Below are 25,156 nucleotides of genomic sequence, written 5' to 3'. Positions count from 1 at the left end.
ATGTGATGATAGAAATCGATCATTTTTCATGAATTTGTGTTTAACACATGTGGAGGGAGGAGTAAAATAAATTTAATGTAATTTTGACGTGTAGTAGAAGATTTTATGAAGAATTGTTTATGACGATGAGTAAAATATGTCTTTGGTAAAGGGGCTCAAAATTTATCTAATATCGCGTGATGACCCATAATCATAAATTATTTCTATACAAGACGCGTCGCAATAATATTAGTTGCAATATTATGTGAAATAAAAACCAATATTTAGGTATTTTTGTGAAACCACTTGCTTGTGGATTAAAATTTTAAATCTAAAACAAATAAGCTCAAACGTATATTTTACCTAATGGTTTTGAAACAAAGTTATTTTATTAATTATACTTTAATTGATTTACTGTTTCGGGCTATATATCCATCTTCGGAACGGTAGACTAGTTGAAAAATGTAACATTATGATAGTAATAATTTAATAAATTATAGAGTTTGTCAATGGGTGACTGTTCAGAAATGAGTTTGTAGCCCGAAACAGCTGTTAAAGTAAATTACCCAATTAAAGCAGAATGCACAAAAATAACTTGGTCTCAAAACCATTATAATGGAGATCTAACACGTAAACGCTAGTTCAATTAATAATAATAATAAGCAAGTCTATCTACGTTATAAAAAACTAAATAATTGAGTGATCCACGACGTCGGTTAGTAATTAATATTATACTAAAACCGATAGCCAACATTATATAACGCAATTTGATAAGCATTTAATGTAATAACTACTAGTTAAATCATCACAATTAAGTGGGATGCCCGTAGCTTAATTGGAAAAGCACAGTGGCGCGAATCTAGCAGATATAGGTTCAAGTATTGTCGGGTGTCGTATTTTTTTTCTACAAAAAGATTTTTTCTAATGTGTATATTATGAGTGGGATGTTTTCAAATGATGTATGTTTAACATACTTATTTATTTTTCATAATCAATTTGCATATTTCAAATGTGTACTTTCATGAATATGCTTAAATCAGTAATAATAATTTTGCATACATAATTTAGCATAGCCCTTTTTAAAAAAGCTCTCTACAGCTTATTTTATTGTAAAAAATAAAAGCTTTATACAAGAAGACGTAAAGCTTCGAGTATTGATCGAGCATCGCCCAACTCGGTCAAGTTCAAAAAACTTGTATGCAATAACCTTCAGTAATGTTTCGTCCGTAGCGGAAACTAAAACGCCTGCATTATTATAATGTTTACCTAATAATAGACGTAGCACGTCAAAAATAAATAACAGCCTTGCTCATTTAGGTACATACAACAATATAGGTACATTTAATGAACAAATAGCTACAGGAGGAGTTGGTTGAAAATTTAACTCTTCGTATGTTGTCTTTTTTAATTTTTTGTTTTATGAAAATTCAAAAACAAAAAATTACTATCCCGTGAAAAATACGAAATTAATTAATTAATTAATTAAATATGATATCTTTCATTATAATATTAAATACAGATAAAATCAATGAATTGTTAGTAGCAATATATTATTTATAAATAAAATTAATATCTACAAATTTGTTATGGATCACAGCTACGATAGTAAGTCAACTACTACGGTGTGTTAGTTCAGGAAATCAAATTTACATTAAGATTGATTATAATATTACTAAACGTTTTAAGAGGTTTGCAGCACAATAGCAGGTTTACCAAAAGTTAAGTATAGAATATTAAATTGAAAACAAATATTTAAACAATCTTTTGAAATTAAAAAAATAAATAAAGTTCAATAATACTAACAATAATAACTGTGTTACATATTATAATATATTTGTCAATTTGTGGTAAAAATAATAATGCACTGTATACTATAGTAACATCTATTGACAAAAGTCTATAATGAAGGATTTTTTACATGACATTGAACAAAAACTGACGTTGCCATCCGAAAACGATGTAATACTTAATATCATCAAATAATTATAAAACAATGGCGAAGGGTGACTTTTGGAAAGAGGTAGGCTGTGGAGATCTGATAAAAAGAGCACAATTGTCAGGTTTACTTACGAGAATAGTACAATATTCACTACTAATGAATAGGTACACACTAGTAAATGACAACGACACACTAATTCAATGAAACTTCAAAAACTCATTGAAAACATAAAAATGAGCGATGTGTTTAAATTACGTATTTTTCAAAACATGTATACCTATCAAAAATCATTAGATAAAATTTATTTTTATTTTTAAAAACAATCTATACTTACTTATTTATTAATATTCCATTAAACACCGTTGAAATTATTTTTGCGTATTTAAATATTTTGCTGCGGTTACGAGACGTAACGTCCATACGAAAAAAATTCAGAATTATTTCACACATAATCGGAGATTTATTTACGTCGAGACGTCGCGGCGTTTATTATTTATTTACGGCGCGCTGTGGTATATTTTTGAATACCTTTGCAATAATTGTTTTGTAAACTGTGTAATACTGTAATACATTCCTACATATACGACATCTCTCGTTGGCAAAATAAATTATTTTTATACAACATAAATAATGAAGTGATTAAGTATATAAATATGTCAATATGCAATTAAAAAATATTTTTCTTAAAAAGGAAGGCTTTAAATAATCGCCTAGTATGGAGTCTTCGCCACTGTTATATAATGTACAGTAACAAAAAATGGTACCCCGGTGATTAAACGAATAAACTAAAAATGTAATCCTTTCAAATGAATAAACAAGCATAAAACAGTTTCTTGTTTGTTAATAAAAAATATCTATCCATACGAAAATTAAGCTTAGTAGCCGTACAAATAAAGAATAACAGAGTAATTGAAATTACGAACAACTACATTACTTACATAACACATTACTAATATATCTTTTGCTATCTAGTCTTATCAAAAAAAAGAAGATAATTGAATGTTATTTATGTAATAGAGATCCTTGGATCAGTATTAGAAGTGTGCCTATTAGAAAAATCACAGAAAAGATCTTGGATCATGCAAGATTCGAACATACATTATTATCTAGCCGGGCGAGTATTTCATCCATAAATCTTTAAAGGCAAATATCATTCTAGCTAATAATTTATAATAACTTCGTAACTTATGATGTTTTCAAATATTATCAATTTGTATACCATTTTGATTCACATAATATAGCATCAGGATACATCAAAATATTGTTTTAACTTTTAATGTCTTCGATTTACTTCTAATAATAGATAATATATTTAACTGTTTTGTATTATTATTAAATGTTGAACGTTATAAAATATCTTATCAGCTTTAGGTTCATATAGCTTAAAATATTTATTTAATAAATATTTTTGAAGTTATACTTCTTTAGGCGCGTTTGGAAAATCAGATCAGGTATTTTTGGCGTGTGACATGTAACACATAATTTATTTTTTCACACAAAAAAAATCGCACTCGATTGTATTCGAACGACGATTGTTGGGTTATCAGCCGAATGCACTGCCTTTACGCCACAGTATGATAATTCAGTCGTGACGATTATATAGTATAATATTTATATTGTTAATATCGATTATAAGAATTGTTCTGATGCCTAGGAAACGAATTTATTATTGTTGGCAAAAATAAAATAAAAACGACGTGAAATAATTAAATAATTTATTTAGTAATATAAGTAAAAGTGTCTAGGAATAAACCAGCGGCACTCCAATAAGCGGCCCTCCTTTATTCTAGTTGTTATTGATATGGGGCTATTAAAACGTCAATTCTATCTTATATCATACTTTATTATTTGATAGATCGGAAACATGACGTCTCGCGCAATGATGTGATCATAGCCGACCATAGTGACCATAGAATAAGGAGTATGGATTATTTAGCTTGGTGAAAAATGTTCTTTTGCGTTGTGAATTGTACCTACTTACTCCTTTTTATATGTGATTAGCTTTCAAAACTAAGCTTAATACTTGTAAGTGTGATAGGTACGTTACCTTTGTTTGTTATTACATATTTAGTTTATGTGAAAACTATTTTCTAACTGTTTGAATATTTTTGGTTGATGTGAATTTTGACTAACGCGGTGTGCGATTATTTTATTTTGTTACGCCAAAGAAGTATATCTTCTAACGCGCGTACATAAGTACACACACCGATTTTTTTTATTAATAATTTGACCGATTTTCTTTATTTGGATTATAATTGATCTGTTTCGTATTTTTCTTCCCGAATTATTTTTAGCAATCCGGGATTCGCCTTTCGAGATATGGAGGTACCTATAATAAATACTCAACTAACAGAGATTTTTTTCATTTCACAACTTTTATACTAGGTAAATAAATAATATAAAACAACAAAAAACATTGCTAACAAATTCTGAGTTTTTTTATTTAGTTAGGTTTGGTTAATCTTGAATGCTAAAAATGATTCAAATAGAAAAGTATAAAATTTGTATATATCGATCGGAATATAAGTTCAAATTTCATGTACCTAGACTCGATTGTATTAATATTCTTTGTTTGAGCTGAAAATTTAACAAGCAGGTAAAAATAATATTAGTATTTTTCCCAATTGTGATCTTTCCATAGAACGGTCCAATACTTGTTTTAGATATCGGCTAGCTTTGACTATTTACTTTGTTAAGGGTTTGTTTAAGTTTCCGAATAAGTTTTTTGTATTCCGGAAAGCCGATAGACTACGACACTTTGGAGTTTGTCCAAATTTGGCCAAACTTTGTTCAAAACCCCGTTGTTTCTTTATGGGTAATTAACAACTTTTCTCCTGTAGTAATAGGTCAGATGACTAAACAGTGTTGTTGACTTAGATTACGTACAATGTAATACAATATCTTAAAAAGTCTTCTGAAACTCAAAACCACTTTAGGCTTTTATTATATAAGAGAAATTGGATGGTTAGTTATTGTGTTTTTTCTTGCGTAAATGAAACTCAAGTATCCGGTTTACTTTTCAATTGAAATACAGTAAATTATTGACTAATGAATTCTTATAAAAAAAACTGTTAAAACTCGATATTCGATAATTCCTCAAATCATTACCGCAGAGTGTAGACTGTAGATCATTAATTTTGAAAATTTTTTGAGAATGGTACACGATTCAATTTGTTGAAAACTGAAGAATTTATATATTATGCATTTCACTTTAAAAAGCCAGATAAATAATAGTTTGGACTATAACTGGAAGGTATCTTTGTATACCATTTAATGAAAACTTTATCACTTTTACTTTTACTAATTGCCCACGGTGGCCGTGCGGCTTAAGCGTTGGACTATAACGCCGTGGGTCCCAGGTTCGAATCCTGGGTCTGGCAAGTACACATATTGTTTTTCAATTTGTGTGTGAGTCAGGGTGTGGACCTAATAGGTTGAGCAAGTGGCTGACACCCATTTCTCGTAAAAAACAAAATCTGTTAAGGGGGGACATGCTCAGCGTAGGTTTAGCTTTTGTTCTATTTTCAAAGCATGATCCTGGACATACCTTAAACGTTGTAGATAATCTATTTATATAGTTTTAAAGCCTTATTATCATTTATATTTATTTTAAACATTTGATGACTGCATAAAGTATTTTTATTACATAAAATAGTATTCTTTTAAACCTCTCACTCTAATTTTTTAGAATATAATCATATTTCAGTACATAAATGTGCAGTGGTGTTAAGATTTTTTACATTTATTATTTTTTAAACGCATTTATAGAACCATCAGTATAATTTATATCGACATTATTATAGTGAAATATTTACGATAAAATATTATATTGATAATCTCTGTGATCCCAAATTTAACAAGAATATGTCCAGGATCATGCTTTGAAAATTAAAAAAAGCTCCATTTTGACCAACGCTGAGCACGTCTGCCCTTGCCCATAATATGATCCTATTAGAATCGGAGATGGTCGAATAATTACCACTTTTATACATGGATATATTGGTTGCCATAGATAGACAATAGATAGACTTAACATACGTCCCGGTTTGACCGGGATTGTCCCGGTTTCACATATTGGTCCCGGCGTCCCAGCTGGCTTGGCATTTTGTCCCGGCTGTTGTTCCGCGTATGATAATAAATCGTCATGATAGGCCGTAGTAGCGTGGGATGAGATAGCGGAGAAGGGTGCGAAAAAATTTCGTTCCAGTGAGAAGTACTGGTAGAATAAATAAATAAAATTATTTAAATTTCTACTGCAGCGGACCTTCTGCATTTTTATTTAGCACATACTTTTAATAGGTAATAAAACAACCTGTCCTGGTTTAGAGTTTCATAATATTATGGTAAGCCTAACAATAATAGACAATATCAATAATCCGTACATTAGAAAATAATTTTTGGCTACGATTCTCAGTCATGAAATTCCGACGAAGATGAAAAAATTTTGCAGCAGACTTACTAATTGCTTGAGTTATTTATACTATTGTGCGCATACTATTGGAACATTGATCACACGCATATTGCTTTCTATTAGATGGAACTCACTATCAAACTACCTTTGCGCTCATCATCAAGCGCTATTATTGCAAATGTATCATAGAATTCGAAAACACTTTACTTACCGAAAAATAATTACAAGATAAAAATAACTTTGTATATACAACGTTTTCAAATTTTCTGTTGAATCATATAAACTTGACTGGACTAGCTTAAACAATCAAAAAAAATGTACTTGATAGAAATACTGAATAATGAAATGTCATTTCATATTGATTTCCATAGTAACTCACGTATATATTATTTAATAATTTAGTTACTAGGACCACCTAGCAACCAATAATGGTATGAAAATAACTTTTCATAAAAAAACAGAATTAACTAAAAATGAATTCAATTCTACTTAAAGATGGTTAAAAGTATTAAAAAAATGCATTGACATCGTGTTCTGATATATTATAAAAGTTTCAAATGTCTAGCTAGTCCGGAAGTTAGTCAAAAATTGATTGCAAGATTTGTACCGGACAAACAGCCACCGGACAAATAAGAATACGACCTGATAAAAACGTTGTAAAAACCGTTGTAAAATACGGCACTCGGCGGGACTCAAACCAGCATTCACTTGATTTGCGCCAATGTGATTTACCAATTATCAGTGAGTGCAAATATATTACAATTAAATTTGGAGGAGATCCTGATGTCGGTTTGAAATTAGTGTCAGTACCTTTTGTCAAACTACAAAAGTCGAAAATCACAGTTTACTTAAATTTTAAATTCATTTAAACGCTAATTAAATTCATTAATAATGAATAAATACAAATAAACCTTCCAGATTTACAAATTTTCTTGATATTCTATAAATACTGTCGAGTTTTATGTAACATTTGTTTTAGTAGTTTAAATCAAAATATTGGACCGAGATTTAACGCCGCTTGTCAATTTTTACTGTTACCCAATGTTTTTGCATATTTTTGATGAAATAGCAAAGCGTATACTCTATGTTAGTAAATAATAAAACTAATATTTATACAAATAAAAGTAATAAAATCAGTAGCAAAATGAGATTGATTTTTTTATACTTTCGAATATTACAAAAGCAAAATATACCGCGTGATTGTTTTGTACATAGTCTGTGCGCTATGCAAATATTATTTGCATGCAAAGTAGTTTTCATCTAAATAATTAAAGCATGTTAACATGAGGGTAAACACAAACAACAAAACAAGGCAAAAACAATACGTGCTGCAATGAAGTCTTTTAAATGAAATACCAGTGACTGAAAGTGCTTACTACGACGGGGGTGAGTAAACATTCTATTGCACCGGTATTGGTATAACAGCATGCTAATATTTCTATTTTTTTTACATTACCTTATATATAGTTTTCTTTATATACATGTTGTATTCTGTTGTACATGTGGTATTCTTTGGTTCGATAGAGGATAGGTATTGCAGATGAGATACGGTAGTAGTTGTTCGTGATGATGGAGGAGGCGAGAATTTATTTAGTGATTCAAATAACTACAAGGGTACAATCGATGCAATATAATAAATGTATAACGGCAATTCATAGAACACCAATGTGCCTCTTACAGATTTGAATAGTTTTGTGGAATTATCATTGTGATTTGTGAAATATCGATTATATAGAAAGTATTAAGCGGCATTATAATTAAATTGCGGTAGACGGACAGCGAGACGCAACAATGTATGGTGACGGATATAAAACGCGATTTAAAAATGATTTTATCTATGATTTTATCTGTGATTGTGTCGAGTTTTATTAGATTGTGCCGAATTCAAATGGATGTAGATTCGGGACTCTAAAAAATGAATTGAAATAGTTTAAAAATCAACAAAATGGTATTTAAATAAAAAAAAATGGTGCCTTTTTGCAAAATCTCTTAGGATATTAATATATAGGAGACTAGTAGAGCCAGCTGGCGGTCGCCAGTCTGTCTCGCTAGGTCTTGCAGATGGTTTGGCGGAGTTGGATTTTAATATAATTGTGAAGTATGCATAGAGTTTTCCCTTCGGAATGGATTTTCATTCACCTCAGACAGTTTGACATTTTGCTGATTTGTCAGTTTTACGATTTGCAAGTCGTCACTGCCAATATAAATTCGGCGTCATATGCGTAGTCTATTCTGGAGTCTGGCTTTCATAATATCGTCTGACACCACCTCAGGCTGATAGGTCAAGTAGAACAGCTGGCAATTGCCGATTGCTACCACTGACATTTTAATAGAATATAATATGCGTAGTTAGAGAAATGTTTAGTTAAAACACGTGCATTTAAATATGATAAATAATTATACATCTCATAAATTCGAATATGAAGCAATGTATATGATTATTATAAATAGCAATCCAATATAGCGTGAATATTAATCTGCCACGGAACCAATTTAGATAATAAAAGGTTAGCAGTATATAAAAAATAAATGCTTGCAGCCGTTGAATAATATTTTAATAATTAAATTTTGAATTAAAATTTAACCTTAAATAACATAATCTTCTATGCTGCAGAAATGTCATTGTTGCCATTGTTGTTTTATCTCAAGTCACGTTTATGCACAAAATATATCGTCCAGCACTGATATCGGGTCATACATTGTCCAGCAACAGTATTGCCAGATATGGTAGGTACGTGAAAATGTGATAAGTGAAAAATGTGCTAATAAGAGATAGCGATACAAAGAAAATGTAATAAACTAACACGTATAAACGCACATTCTAAATTTGAATCGGAAAATTAGTTTATTTTAATCGGGTCATAAAAGAAAACAAATGACACTTTCATAATAGTTTGACAGATACTTTCAGTGCGGTAATATCATATTTAGTGATAAGAGTATTGAGAAATTAGTGTGTTATCCAAGATATTTGCGGGTAATAATAGGGATATGGTGCTGAAGCCTACTGTCACCTTAGGCAATATACACAATCAATAAAAAAAATTGAAACATGGACGATGAAGAATTATCAGCTAAGAATCGCCGCTTACAAACAAATGATGGCGTGCTCGTCAGGTCAGATAATCTACAAAGACTGCGTCAGACTAATACAGCAGCTTACAGACAAATAATTAACCCTGAAAGACAGTAATACTGAACATACACGTAAACGCATGAGAGAGAAGGAAACACGGAGAAGACGTATGACAATATTTACATGTGACACGCTACCTGGTAATATTTGTTTATATCTATGGCAGCCGAAACCGACAATTAAAATTTATTGATAGCGCCAATATACGTTCTGGCAGAATACAGAAACTCAAATGACAGACTGTCAAAATAATTGAATATATCATACATAGAAAATGAATATCTATTTAGTTTATGATATGCGACATAACAATGTTTAAAATGATTTATTTTTTAAACATTTTTGACGCAGTCATGCATTGAAATTATTATTAGGATCATATGCAAGGGTCACTGTGTCCGCGGTTGTGTATTTATTTAATTAAAGCACTACTAAAGGAACCATCTGATTGAGTATTTAAAATTGTATATTAACTGTGAATTTATAATCTGTTAATCTACGACTGTATTGTGTAGTTCTATAATTTTTCCATTTTATATTAATTTAAAAATTTAAGACAGCTGTTATAAAAAATTGGATTTTAAAGATGGTAGCACTTTTGACTACAAAAACGATCCTGTCTCTATTTTAATAATTATCGTGTGACTGTCATTTGCAAATATTGACAGGAAGTTTAATTTAACGTCTGGCGCTTAATAATTAATGATAAGACAGCATTATTTATAACATGGTAATATTAATTAGCCATTTTCTTTCTCACAAATAAAATTTGATTACAGACCTACAAATTTATCTATAAAATGGCCAAAAATGAAACTACAAACTACCAGAGGATGCCATTTTGAAAATTTCATTTGTATGTCAGATTTTGTCCAGACGAGCCTTGATTGGGTAGTTTTCGACAATGGCTCCCCCATCCCATTCTTCAAATAAGTTTGTAGGTCTGTACACTCATATTAGTCATACAAATACAAAAAAGTAAAACAAAAACCACCTAAAAGAAATGAAACATCATCCACTTCATACAATTATGGAAAAATTTATGTCTGTTAAAAAAGAAATGAATGAAGGCGGATTCAAAATTCAAAGCAAAATTTTATTATACACAACAAATAAACATTTTTTCCATTTGCAAATTTCTCTGACATACATTATGGCAAACATTCTCAGTTATGAATTATTATTGTAAAAAACACACCTTGATAACTAATGATATAATATATAACTATAAACAAATTATGTGGGTAAAGCAAATCGCACCCCCAGTAAAATACTGTAGTAAGTCAAAAATTGGCATTTTGCAGGAGAGCCATTTGAAGTTTCAAATATTCTTTGTAAATACAGGAAAAGTCTGAATGTAAAAATTATTACTCATTTTTATGGAAAAACATGATCTATTTTCAACTGTATTCATCATTTTTCTCTAAAACATATACAAACGGAGATATTTGAATATTTCTGAGTTACGACTGTATTTTATTAGGATATTTGACAATTTCATGTTAAAATTTGAATCAACTCAATACTTTCTATGTAAATTTCCCTACTATCACTCTAATAATTTCAACTAATTTGTTGGGCACTGTAAAGGAAGGTTTTCAAAATATTAAGTTATGGTACAATCTTTAAAGATTTATTGAAAAAAAAAAAGAAAAATACAATTATTAGTTCAAAACAACAAAAAAATACTTAATTATTTAATTTAATGGGAAAATATTTTTTTTACATACGATTTTTAATTTTTAAACATCACTTGGAAGAGAAGCAAAAAATCATAATAAAATTCACGATGTTTAGCGGTGCAGAGGAAAGCAAATCCTTCTTTTTAATTGTCGTTATTTTTGGCCACTCTTGATATGCTTTGGATATATTGAGACCATCCATTGGTAACGGTTTGCCTATTTGCTGTTGTCGAACATTCAATTTCCTACATTCTTCATGATAACTGGTTTTAAAAAAAATAATGTATGGATAGTCTCTGTCTACTTTTATAACTTTAATCTTCTGCCACAAAACTTTTTCTCCATTTTCATCCGTGTTGTAATTTTTACCGATTTCATCTGCTAGTTTTTTCATGTTGAGAAAATTATTTGTCGTCATGGGTTTAACTATGTATGGTTATCCTGTTTTCTTACTCGTTTGTACAATGGTAATCATTTGGCTGGGCACAAATATTGGTCCACTTTTTAGAGCCCTGGTTTTCTGCTGCTCAATTGTAGAATGGACGATATCGCCTTCATTTTGTTTATGCCCGGTGACCAAAAACTTATGAGAGATCGTTGTATTTTTTTGTGAATTCCCGGTGGCATATAAATACATTGCAGCAATGTATTTATTTTTATTCTGCCCGGCACAATTGTCACTGTAAAAAATAAAATGCTCATTGTGGTGATATTTTTTACATGCATTGTAATCGAGTACACAGCTACCAATTTTATTGGATCCTCATGCAGCTTGACTCTCGTCCCACATGTATCAGTTTGCAATATTTTCAGTGATATTATAGACTGTACGATTGTACATTGCCAAACTTTCGTTTATAATAGAAATTTGACACATTTCCGCAAGGAAGCGGTAAAACAGCCTGCAAATCATATACAGCTACATTAATGACGCTATTTTGGCCATTAGTTCGGGACTCTGCTACGTCTTTGATCTTTTCATCCCTTGCCTCTTTTTTCCAGGTTGATGTGTCTCATATTTTTCTTGAAGTTGTTTTTTTTCATCTGGTGGTGAAGAATTATTGTATAGGTCGCATTCAACGCACAAATCTTTTTTTAGGCTTAAAGAAGCCAATATTAAATTCGTCATTAAATATAGATGCGTATAATAGTGTTCTTTTCCAAATGGCATATTGCTGTCAGCTTGTTGTTTTTTGTATAACCGATACATTTCAGCAATTGTTAATTTACCATCTAAATACAATTTGGACGTCTGTGCACGCAAATAATGTTACTCGATCACTGGGAAAGACTTAATGTGAGCTCTTATATCATTTTTTTAAACATCACTAATTTTTTTGTGATTTTTGTGATCTCTTTGTTCTGGAATTGGCGTTCCGGAAAGAAGATCTCTTGTTTTCCATGCAGTAAAGCAGTACCTATCACTCACCCCAAATGTGTTTATAAAGTATTTTTTGCATACTTCTTGTATTTTACTTCCATTTAATTGTTGATAACAAAAATTGTTGCCTCTGCTGCTTCCAGTTTTTTTTGTTTGAATACTTTAGAACAATAATATCCATGCAATTAGTGAGAAAATTACGCTGTATCTCAAGATTTTCCTGTAGTAACAGAGTTACAACAGTATTTTTTTGAAAAGTATTGTTTTAGTTTTTTAGAAAGCTTCTTGTAAAATACTGTCGTAACTTAGTTACAACACTATTTTATTATCTATTCAACAGTTTTCGGAAAGTAATGTACTGTATTAAGTGCTTTCTCTCCGACACTATTTGAGTTTGAGATACGATAGTATTTTATTAAAATAGCAAAAAAAAATACGAATCCAACCACATCCATAACTCGAAAACGCCCATTTCAGACTTACGACAGTATTTTACTGGGGGTGCGAAATGATATATTATGTAATATTGTAAAATGAAAATCTTTACCATTTTGAAGGGTATATTTTATAAATAAATACTCAATAGGTATTACTTAAAAATACTTATCGCTGTTTAAAAGTCAATATTCATTTATACCGATTTTGTCGCGGAATATTTGTCCATGTACTTGATAAATCATTCACTGAAAGAATAATATTTTAATTATTTTTTATACTCATTGTTACATCGTTTATCGAAAGCTTTCCCGGTATCTGCCTAGCCCTGTCCGCCCTGCATAATATTTTCAGTACCTTCAGCCCGATGATTCCGAAATATTTTCATCCCACGCAAAACATGAAAAACATTCTGCTGATTCGATATGAAAAATATCACTGTAGACATTTACCCAAAATATCTAAACCGGGCTTATCTTTAAATTCCATTTTTTACAAAGTTTACCAAATTTCGATAAAGTTCAAGTGAAACCGCAAACGAAAATAAAATGTTTGTTAATATTTAATCAAGAGTTACGTATAATCTGAAGCGGTTAATTACACAGCGAGTCTGCCATTTTTAAACATTCTAAAAATAAACAGAAACGTTGATATGTAAATATACTTATATTATATATTATTATTTTGTCAATAAGCGAATAAATTCATTAATATAATCACGGAGTAACATCTTTTTCAGAACCGAGGCCGCATTAAGGCATAATAGCTACAGCCTCCATATTATTTTTTATTAATACTACCGATTTTTTCATTCATTTTTTGAAAACATAAAATATACCCGCGTATACTCGACAATGAATAAAGTTCGTAGAATAGTCTAATAGGAGATAAAAACAAAATACCTTCTTGGATACGACCCTTTTCTGCTTATATTTTATGAATCCATATCACTCTATTCCAAAGGATTAGGTAAGTACGGTAAAATCTTTAGGGAGAAGCTGCTTTAAAGTAGACTTGGATTATTTTCTAAAAATACATTGGAAATTATTCACATCATTTGTTTGAAACTTGCATCTTTCGTACACGTAATTTTCAATAATTTTGACAATCGTCAGATTATTGCTTGCAGGAGTAATGGCTCGATATGGGCCATGGTCTTCTCAAGATATCGTCTCCAGTCCAGTCTATCATCTGAAAATCCGATTGCTTACACATCCTCGACTATGCAACCTAACTACTACAATTTGGATCTCCCAACACTTCTCCGCACAGACGGGTTGGAATCAAAAACTTTCCAGACTGGTCGGGCGAAATCTATTTGTAGGCTAACTTTTTTAGGACAAGAAATTTTGATGGTTAAGATCAGCGGTCGTCAATATAATATGTCACACGCGCTGGTAGATAGTACGCCGATAGTTTTTATGTGACTCGGCCTAGACACTAGACCTCAGTGGGGAAGGGTAGAGGTAGGCTGTTAAGATGCGACATAAATAGTGCATACTAAATTTTTTCAGCCAAACGTATTTGTTTTCATTGAACTGAGACTTTAATGTGTAGATAGTGTGTGTTAGTCCTTAACACCGGTGGCGGCCACTAGCTAAGCTCATTCGTCTCGCATGCTCTTTTCTGTCTAGTGTGCGGAGGCGCTAAAGACGGTTACAAAACAGATTGAGTGTTTGGATTTAGTATTTATCAAAATTAACCATTCTGAAATTTTGAAATTGAAATTTAATAAATGCTAGATATGGATTTATGAAAATATAATATGAAAAAAGTAGCAATCGCTCTTTTCACTAATTTATATAAGTAAATAATATTTTAGATGTTGAAATATGTTATAATCCTGTACAGAAATCATTTAATTGGCACGATAAAGCTAAAAACTTTTTATTTATGAACTAAATATTGAAGTGTTACCTTAAAAATGTTTAAAACTATTAAAAAATAATTATTGTTATTTTTATAATATTTAATTAGCTACCCACAGTAGATTATAATAGTTTTTCACTGGCTGAATTTCACTGGCACGCGTGTCCAATACTGTAAAAAAAATGCAGTACGTCAACGTATCTATGTAGGTTGCCGAGCACTGGTTTAAAATATGTTGTTCCCTATTTAAAGATTATTGTATTTTAGGACAATAAAAGTTAATTCAGATATCACTTTAATTATTATTGTGACATATTATAAGTATAATCCAGAGTTCTAATGAAGCATTTTGAAATATAAAACTATGTCATACAATAAGATTATTAACTAAACTAAATACCGATCGTTTAGAAAGCTTTTATTCTTTTTGTGAATATGATTGTGGTATATAATACCTGTAGGCCCTGTTATACAAAGTTTTAATCCGCCCCTGTTAAGAACCTTGTATTATCTCGGATCATAATCAATACGAAGTTCTTAATTAATTAAATTAGAAAATGCATCTGACAGATGTCAGTGTTTATGTTTTATCTATCAAGATCCTTCTTGTTTGATGTACTTAATTAATATGATTGTAGTAGTATACGAATTAGTAGTATAAATTCTTTTTAACTTTTATTATTTTATAAATAACATATAAATTAGATAGTTTCTGAGATTTTCAACAATAAAAATATAAATATGTTTTTAATTTTACTGTCTAAAGGTTATGTAGTATGTTAACTATTTTGTTTACTTCCGTAAGATTATAATAGATAGATTTCTATGTTAATATTTCATATAGGTACACACACTTTATTTTTCAAACAAGTAAACGTATTGAAGAAACTATTAACATGTGTTGCGTTATCATTATACAATAACATCACCCTTATTGCAATGTAGGTGAAGTTCATTTTAAGTATATACCATAATATGTATTTTTACAAACATGCGTAGATGGCATTAGCAGAAAAGTATAATAATGTTTTCCAGATATGAACATATATTTTGAATAATTACGCTAATTACAGTGTAGATAGAAGTCATTTTTCAAGTACATTCATCTGTGTTGATCTGTTTAATGAAATTTGTATTAGACATACTCCGAATTCTAAAAGCGGATCGGTAAAGGAACTTTTCTTTTTTATTTGCTTCATTCAGTTTTCCCGCATAATCTATTTTCTTTTTCCATTTATTTTAATATACCTACTCATATATATAAACTACATAGTTTTTTTCCAAACTTTCGCATGGCTAACAAGTTGCGACTACTTTGAACAAAATCTTTCCGGAATGGGTAAGTGCACCATATACCTGCAGTTGAGAACTTTCCTGTGTGGAGTGATTCCAATAAATAACACTGTCACGTAAAAGGTAGAAACCTTAGAAGAGACTTGGCTGAAACTTATTATTTCCAATGCGACAAAATACCGACATGAATACGTATTTCGGGTTGTCAATAGCCTTTTGGGTGTACTTCTTTCATGGGATAAAGAAGCTTTTACAATATAAAAGACATCGTAGTAAGATACAAGCTTGACCTTTGAATTCTAAGATTATTTTGGTTTTCAAATAGGGCGCCTTAAAGGTTTCAATACTTTATCACTCGTATCTTTGGTCAGCACTTTAAAAACTGAATTATTTTAAATTTTGGATTTATTGATTCTCTGAATGTACCTACTTAAAGTATTTTAATCACAAATTATAGATAATATTTAATTTTAAGTGTGTATGTGCCCATTTAATGTCGCCACGATGGCGATAATTACCAGTGATATTTCATGTGGTTAGGCAGATCATGCACTACTTAGGGCCTGCAAATAGAGTGACCGATGCAAATATAACAACTTTTGAGAGTATTTTTTACCTGATGCAGTGACAGGTTTTTATTATTCTAAATGTCTGTATATAGATAATTTATGTTTTTTTTTTATTAAATATGTCCGTTTAAGATATGTGAGAAAAAAATAGTATAATACATAGGTAAGTACCTATGTCCCCATATGCCACTATATGCTCACGGTAATCGAGCGGCTTACGCGTCGGATTCTATTGTGGTGGGTCTCAGGTTTGAATCTTTAGTCTGGAAAATACACGTCATATTGTTTTTAAATTGGTGATTGGAGTCAGAGTATGGACCTAATAGGTTTCTCGTAAAAACAATAATCTGTTAATACGAGCCTCCACTCTGTGGATGCCTATATATAATCCTATTAGGATCGGATATGGTCAAAAGAAGATGTGCGTTCGGATTGGGATTGACAGCACTAGAAACCATGAAAACTATACTTCTATCTTTCTGCTACAAGAAACGGCTCATACATTGTATATTGATGCATATAAGTTTGATACAGTCGACAGTTTTGTATATCTGGGTTCTTAAATTAACGAAAATAATAACATCAAAGAAAAACAATCATAGTGTATAGTCATGTTAGTAACAAAACGCTATATTTAATATTCTGCGTGAAACAGCACTTGTGAAGCATACAAGCCACCGTCGCCTGGATTTGTTTGTTAAATGTTTGAAAGAAAAATATCTTCATCGAATGAATAACAATGAACCGGCAAAAGGGATAATGTCGAACAATCTAATAAAGGGCAGATACTGTAGATAATAGATGGAACAAGATAAAAAAGCCGGGAAAGTTAAAAAGATCAGCAAGGGATAGAAGACTGTGGAGGACATTATTATGTAGTAGGACAAATCTAATACAGGGAAGTAACAAAGAAAGAAATAAAATATTCTTAATATATAGGTTTTTTCAAGTTAAGTATTCACTTATATTACTAAGCAACGTAATATTGACTAATCCGGTTGCCATTCAATCATACAATTTCAACAATATTGCATTTAAATAATGACTACTTTAATCTAAAGTACTGGGTGAAAGGGTTTGTTCAGGATCACAGTCAGACTTTACGGTAAGACTGAAAATAAATGGAAATATTTCTAAATGTAAATTCGCTATTTCACGAAAATTTATGATGGTTACATTTTGATAGTAGATGGTATTCGAAGAAGAATGTATGATGGCATTACAGTTTTAAATAACACTCATATTTTTCAAATACACAAACTTTTCTGGTGTGAGTTAGTTTGTCACCAACTTTTTAATTTGAATAGTTTATTTTTCGGTTATAAATAAAACTTACTTCATTTGATACAGAATAGTATCTATCATACTAAAGATTTCCATCACCAAAGCCGAAATACGTTTTGCCTAAATACATTGCCGAACTGAACATTTACATGCTGTAGCGCTATATAAAATGATTTTTAAATTTAATATTTCTCCACTAGTATACAATTACAAAGTCTGTTTGAAAACAGGGAAATAGCATTAATATGCAATATAAATATTTGGCGTATACTATGGTCTTAAAACGTTCCTGTGATTGATTAAATAAAGGTTTGGACTTTACAGTTTATAAGATGTTACCTACGTATTTGTCGATTTAAAAAATAACAATTTACCATCAATCATATAAAAATGAAGTTTCAGAGTTTATATCAGCAATATTTACATATTTATAAATTTGACCGATTGAGTAAAAATAAAATTGGGCTTAATGCTTGCGGTATTTGAAAAATATGGACGATAAAAGTGTGAAGTCAGCTACAAACATAAATCTGTAACGACTTTGTAAAACATGTAATGACTTTAGTCCAACTCAATTGTTAAATAATAATATAGTAACCTCTTTTCAGATTTACTTTCACAGATTTAGGCACCGTCTATATGAAGCAGAGGGCTGGAGCGGATACTTTTTTGAGTTGCTCACCCCTGAGTTGAAAACCCCAATGCTCCACTGCTCCGTGCTCCTGCTCTAAGCACCGCTCTGACGCTCTGACTTAAAGAAAGTTTTTCTTTAATATCGTTCAAAAACCTTTACGTACTATGGTTTAGACAACATTACTTATAAGGTATTAACAGTGTATTTGAACACTATTAGGACTTCATAACATATAAGGTTCGTACATTCAAATTGATTTTAATTTTTTAATTAGAACAGATTATAGTTTATTTGACTAAATTAAAAATAAGCACATTATAAGATATTTTTTTATTGAGCATATTTTTTTTCAATATGCCTACTCGAATTCCATACCTATTGTTCTCTTCCTCTGTAATTCAGTGATTAATATCTGGTAATCCAAGTGCTGTAGAGCTTTCCTCGGATTTAGACTCTTATTAAAATAATTATGGAAATTGGACTACTACTAGGTACTATATATATTTTTGATCTACCTAGAATCCGAGCTTTATGTCTTTGACTATATCTGTGATCAAAAGCAATCGGGCGATAACGGCTAAGTCTTAAAAACCAAAACACGTGTCAAATGCTAAATTATCTATAATACATAATATAATATGCACAAACGAAAAAAAGATGAGTCAAATCAACGCCTATAAATTATAAATTCTATACAGAAACATTTTAGTTCCCATTAAAAATGGTCCAATTTTCTTTTGGCTCTCATAATATAAATAAGTTATTTTAGACTTAACGCCTTCTTTCTTTCGCACACAAGTCTGTAAGTAAACACAACATGTTATCGCGCAGTCATATTGTCACTCTTCCCCATAAAATTATTTAAGAATGCTCGTTAAGTAGACTCCTCGAGTTAAAATTTAACTCTTTTGCTGAGTCTGGTTGGGATAACACAGACAATGTGACAAATTCGCAACGTTGAATGGGCAAATTTTGCAAATAGAGAAAGGTTATTGTATTTACCCAAATATAGCGTTGCGTGTCATATTATTGTTTTGACAAATATAGTACTGAAAAGTGATATTATATCGAGCGAAATATATTTTTTTTCGTACTAGAAAGTGAAAGTATTTTAATATGTTCATTATAATAGTAAAAACTATATAATAATGTATGGATATATAGTAAGTGCCATTATAATGTTTTTGTTTATGTTAAAACATTCTTATTTTAATAAAAAATACGTTATATTATGTCCTTGGACGCAATAATATAAAGAATAGTATTAAAAGTTTTTGAAAATCTAAATAATTATCGTATTAATTTGTATTTCAATTTTTTTTAGGTATTAATATTGATACCAGTTTTGGACCATAAGCCGAACCTCAGAATCATTAGACTATAACCATTGCTGAATTACATTTATAAACGACGAAAATCAATATAGTCGATTTGAATATTGTGCAAGAGTGAAGATGGGGGTGTTCACAGAATGTTTAAGAATGAGATTCTTTTGGGATAAGTATTATTTTTATTTTATAAAATTATTTTTGTAGGAAATGCCATTTTATATTGTTTGTATGTTAACCGTAGGTACATAGGTTCTATAATCCTGTTGCAAACTTAAAAAACTTTGAATTTCTACAATTTTATTGTATATCAGTTAATATAATTGATACATATTTAGTACATTGACTATATCGATATACCTATATATTTTATATGTATATTATTTAAATATGTTGTTTTTTTATATTTTACAATTATATGAAGTATTTTGTAATTATTACACGATTAAAATACTCACAATAAACACAAACAATTAAAAATTGTAAGTTATGGTATGTAAGGATGTATTTTCTAATAGGTACCGTGCAATTTTCTCGTCATATTCAAAAAAATTATCGGTAATCAGTATTATAATAGTACGAGTATTTTACTAAAAAATGTTTTGTCATATAAATTATTGTAAAAGAATATTTGACAGAAAATAACATAATATTTTTTTACATAAGTACATGCTAAAAAAAATTAAAAGCCATATAATAAAAAAAATCATCGCGTGGGTTAAGCTTTTCCGTGGACCGTCCGCCCCGAAAATGATACAACATTAGATTAGATAATCGACTAATACTGCAATTATATTTCTTTCTTCTTTACACAGAGTAAATACTATTTCTTTGTTTTTAAATGTCATGCTGTGAACGTCTTAAATTTATAATATTATGTAATGTTCAATGTATGTAAAAAAAATAATTTTGAATAATAATATTGATATTTAAAAAAAAACAATCTAAAATCGTGTCAAATTTAGGATTTTGATTTTTGACCAACTGGCCTTTACTGATATGAATACCTAAAGTAATACAAAATATGGGTATTACAAAATATGTAGATAGGTACTTTAATGAATATAATTATATTAAAGATCAAATAATAAGCTTTATTTATTTTATGTAAGAGCTTTCCAACAAAAATTATCAGCTAACATCATTAAGGCTTTGTGTTTGTTACAGATGATTATTACTTCCGAAAATTCGATACAAAATTTACAGAAAACTAAAACTTTGTAGTCAAAGAGAATGAAGTGTTCTTATAGATTAGCGCAATGAACTTAAATTTTATTATACCCATTAGCAAGATCATCTTGTACTGTTTTCCTATAAAATATTGTGAAACTGGAGCTACTTTCCCAAATAAAATAACATACTTTGCTTTCACTTAGTTCAGCCTTATTCTGAACTTGGTTTAATTCAGAATAATAATGTCTCTTAGAACAAACAAAATGGGGAGTTATAGCGAGGGAAAGTGCGCGTATGTCAACTTTATGATTGTTTGAAACAATGCCAGTATAATAATAAATTATTTAACTTATAACGCTCGGTTGAAATAATTACGCAAAACTTAATTCAACTCGACTATAAATATCGAAGATATGATGCTACTTCACCTCTGTATTCCAAATAATGCACTTTTAATTACTCAAATATATTAATTATTAATGATAGTAGGTACGTAAAGCAATAAAAAATAAACTGTTTCAAAATAATCATTAATAAACCAAATAACCATTGAATTAATGATGAATGATATTATTTCCTGTTAAATAATATAAGCAAATTCTTTAGGTCGTGCACTCAACTAGTTAGCGAAAGATATGTGTTCACTTAGTACCTATATTTCTAGCGCTTTTTTAAGTTTTGCGATTTCAATTATATTTCATTTCAATACTATTTTCTTAAGTGCTAATTTAGTATCAAAACGTCAAATAAAATGTATGAATCAAATTATTTATGTTACTTATAAAATTATTGATTTACATAAAAAAGATGGTACTAAAACATATTATAGCATTATTATTATATTATTGATGTACATAATTTGAAAACATCTCATGCATACACACTCTAGAAAAAATCATTTTGTAGATAAAAATATATTTAATATATTATTTTAGAATGTTTACATTCTCAAATCTTTTGTTGTATTCGTTGAATAAAAAAATAGTTTATTAAATTATCAGCAAGTCTAAATACGTTATAAAAACTTAATAATGGAGTGATCCGCGATGTCGGTTAGTAATTAAGGAATTAATTGATACATACCTTAATTTAATAAACTAAAACCGATAGCCAACATTATAACGCAATTCGATAACCATTCCATGTAACAACTACTAGTTTAAATCACCGTAATTTAGTAAGACACCCGTAGCTTAATTGAAAAAAAACATACTGGCGGGAATCCAGCAGATACAGGCTCAAGTCCCGTCGGGTGTTGTATTTTTTTTTTCTACAGATGATTTTTTTATATATATGCATGAGATGTTTTCAAATTATGTAGGTATATTCAATATAATTATAGAATGTTACATTCTCAAATCTTGTGTCTTAATTGTTCAAAGAAATATTTTATTAATTTATTAATATGTCGTATGTAATTAAACAAACTTACTTACAGGTGAAGGTAAATTTTAAATACCTACTCATTGAGAGGGTACTAATTATTTGCCACTGAGTAACGCAGCAAACATTAGGTAAGTATTAAAAAAAAGTGCTTTGCGTATGCAGAGTTTTTTTTAATTATTATGCCTTATGAACGACATTTTTATAGAATTCAACACTCTATTCAACTAACATACAAAACCCGCAATGCCTTTGACACCATTTCCGTTAAAAATACGTTCACAATTTCATAAAACGTTTCGTAGTTGTTGATGAAAGCGTCAGTATTTTATCATACTCTGACTTTGAATAAAGCTTAAAGTAAAGCTCTCACTGAATTTGAGAGAAGACTTTATTTAAAAAAAAAAACATTACGCGATGGAGCTAAAACTGTAAAATATTGCCGTAGTGACAATATCAATAATATTTTCTTATTTTCATGAAGTAAATAATAATTAAATTATGGAATAATTTTAAAATAAACTACATTTTTGTAGGTCTGGTTAAATAAAATTACGTAAGGAAGATTTACCACTATCACTGAAGCAAGTAACATGCATGTTGGATAAAATTCACAAAGTTTGAAAAGTAAATAAATGGGTAAAATACCAAAGAAAGTGATGGACATAAAACAATGAATACGTCAATAAATATTATCCAGTGATACTCAAGAGATACGAAAAGGCCTAAATGACCACTGGATCTATAATTCTAGGATTATGACAGATTGCGACTGGATATATATTCTAGGATTCATGATACGACAAGCCAAACCATTCAACAATCCAAATGTCATACGTACACTCTACGTTTCGTTAGTGCGTAGCATTCTTGAATATGGATCGATTATTTGATGTCCTTGTGAGGTTTCCTATAAGCTTATTTTAGAATGCGTCCAGAAGAAATTTCTTCAATGTTTTTATTTATATTATTTTCCTTGTCCTAATTTGTCAAATAATTATTTTCCGACTGGCTTTCTACGAGGCATGCTTACTTTTTACTCTCTTGAATCTTGTAAGTCTCTTCTGGTCTTGAAACATTTTTACCTGTTATTGCAAGGGATGGTTTTCAATCCTGGTATCCTAAAGAATATAAATTTACATGCGCCTATCAATTATCTACGTGATCGCAGTCATGATCTCTTCTGGATCGGAACCGTTTCCTCATGTTAAGTCTATCAGGCACCATTAGCGAGGAGTGCGAGACTAGTAAATGTGCTCCCCAAAGACGTAGACATTTTCGGTGACGTTCTATGTATTTTGTATTAAAAATTTTATTTTTCCTGTAGAAAATTGTATATATGTTTATTATTATTATTATATATATTCTCTTCTTCTGTCTTGTGAGGGTAATATTTTTTATTATCTAAATCTCATGTTAAAAACGTTTTGAATTTGATTTGTTACGATCACAATGTTTTGTTTTCTTAAATAAATACATAAATAATCATGTATAGCGGTAGTACCTACGTATCAGCAAAAGACTAAATAATATAATACAGGAGACAGCAAGGGTAGGTCTCCTTTCAGAAGTGGATCAAGAATAACTTATATTATTATGAAGATGCCGATATGAAATAAGTTGGGTGAGTTATTCTGCTTATAAGGACACTATCAACTGATCCTGATCAAGAAGGGTTTGATACTTAATAATTTTTCTGAAATATTTAATTAATTATGATTTATTTTGAGTTGACTTCAAGAAATATTTTTTTAAGAGTTGACAATCCCGGGAATTATTAAAATATAATATAAAAAATCTGTAACTTTAATACAAATATGCATGCTTTTTATTGCTAATAATCGTCCAAGGTTACGTTTTCGAAATTGATTTACACTATGATAAAAAAAATATACGTATTCGAATTATTATTTTTTTATTCAATTTCTAGGCTCGCACTTTTTACCAGTGCCTCACCTCATGTTATTTAAAAGATTATTGACGTAGAATTTGTTCGATTAAATTTGTTGGCGCGAGATTTTTAATTAGCGGTATACCTCATATTCTTGGATGTAGGTACGTTATTTCCGGAAAGTTTCTTTTGAGATATTAGGATATCAAAATTATAGTGATACCAACAACGTAGTCTATATTAAGCTGTACACGTATTATTAATATTATTGCATTACGATATGTACAAAGTATAATATAATATATAAACGAATGGATGAAAATTTATTTAATAATTCCATACTGACTTAGCTTAAGTTGTACTTCTTTAGTGTACAAAAAAATGTTATTTCAGATGAAAAAGTATGAAAGTGAATTCAGAAATCCAGGGACTCAATAAATAGTCCCAGGATTGCGTTGCAGACTTTCGCCTCTTAATGTTTCTCAACAGATAAAACAATATGAGTAGGTAGCGTTATTGCTTTCATCTAATACTAATAAACACTACATTAATAAAGCGTTTTGCCTATTGTCATGATAGTAAAAATATAGTTTTTTTTTATTGTCCGTCAGTCTGTATCTTCCACTATAAATCAAAACTACATTATCTTGTACAGCTCATGGATTTTATTATTAGTAGGTACCAAATAAGTAGCACCCACGATGACAGCGCGGCTTAAGCGTCGTTATAGCGTTGTGGGTCCCAGGTTCGAATCCTGGGTCTGGCAAGT

The sequence above is a fragment of the Rhyacophila brunnea genome, unplaced genomic scaffold (assembly GCF_057557595.1).
Source record: "Rhyacophila brunnea isolate RB1 unplaced genomic scaffold, BYU_Rbru_1.0 scaffold_8, whole genome shotgun sequence".
NCBI classification, from domain to species: domain Eukaryota; kingdom Metazoa; phylum Arthropoda; class Insecta; order Trichoptera; family Rhyacophilidae; genus Rhyacophila; species Rhyacophila brunnea.
The sequence above is the reverse complement of the archived record's forward strand: the minus strand, read 5'-3'. Positions refer to the sequence as shown.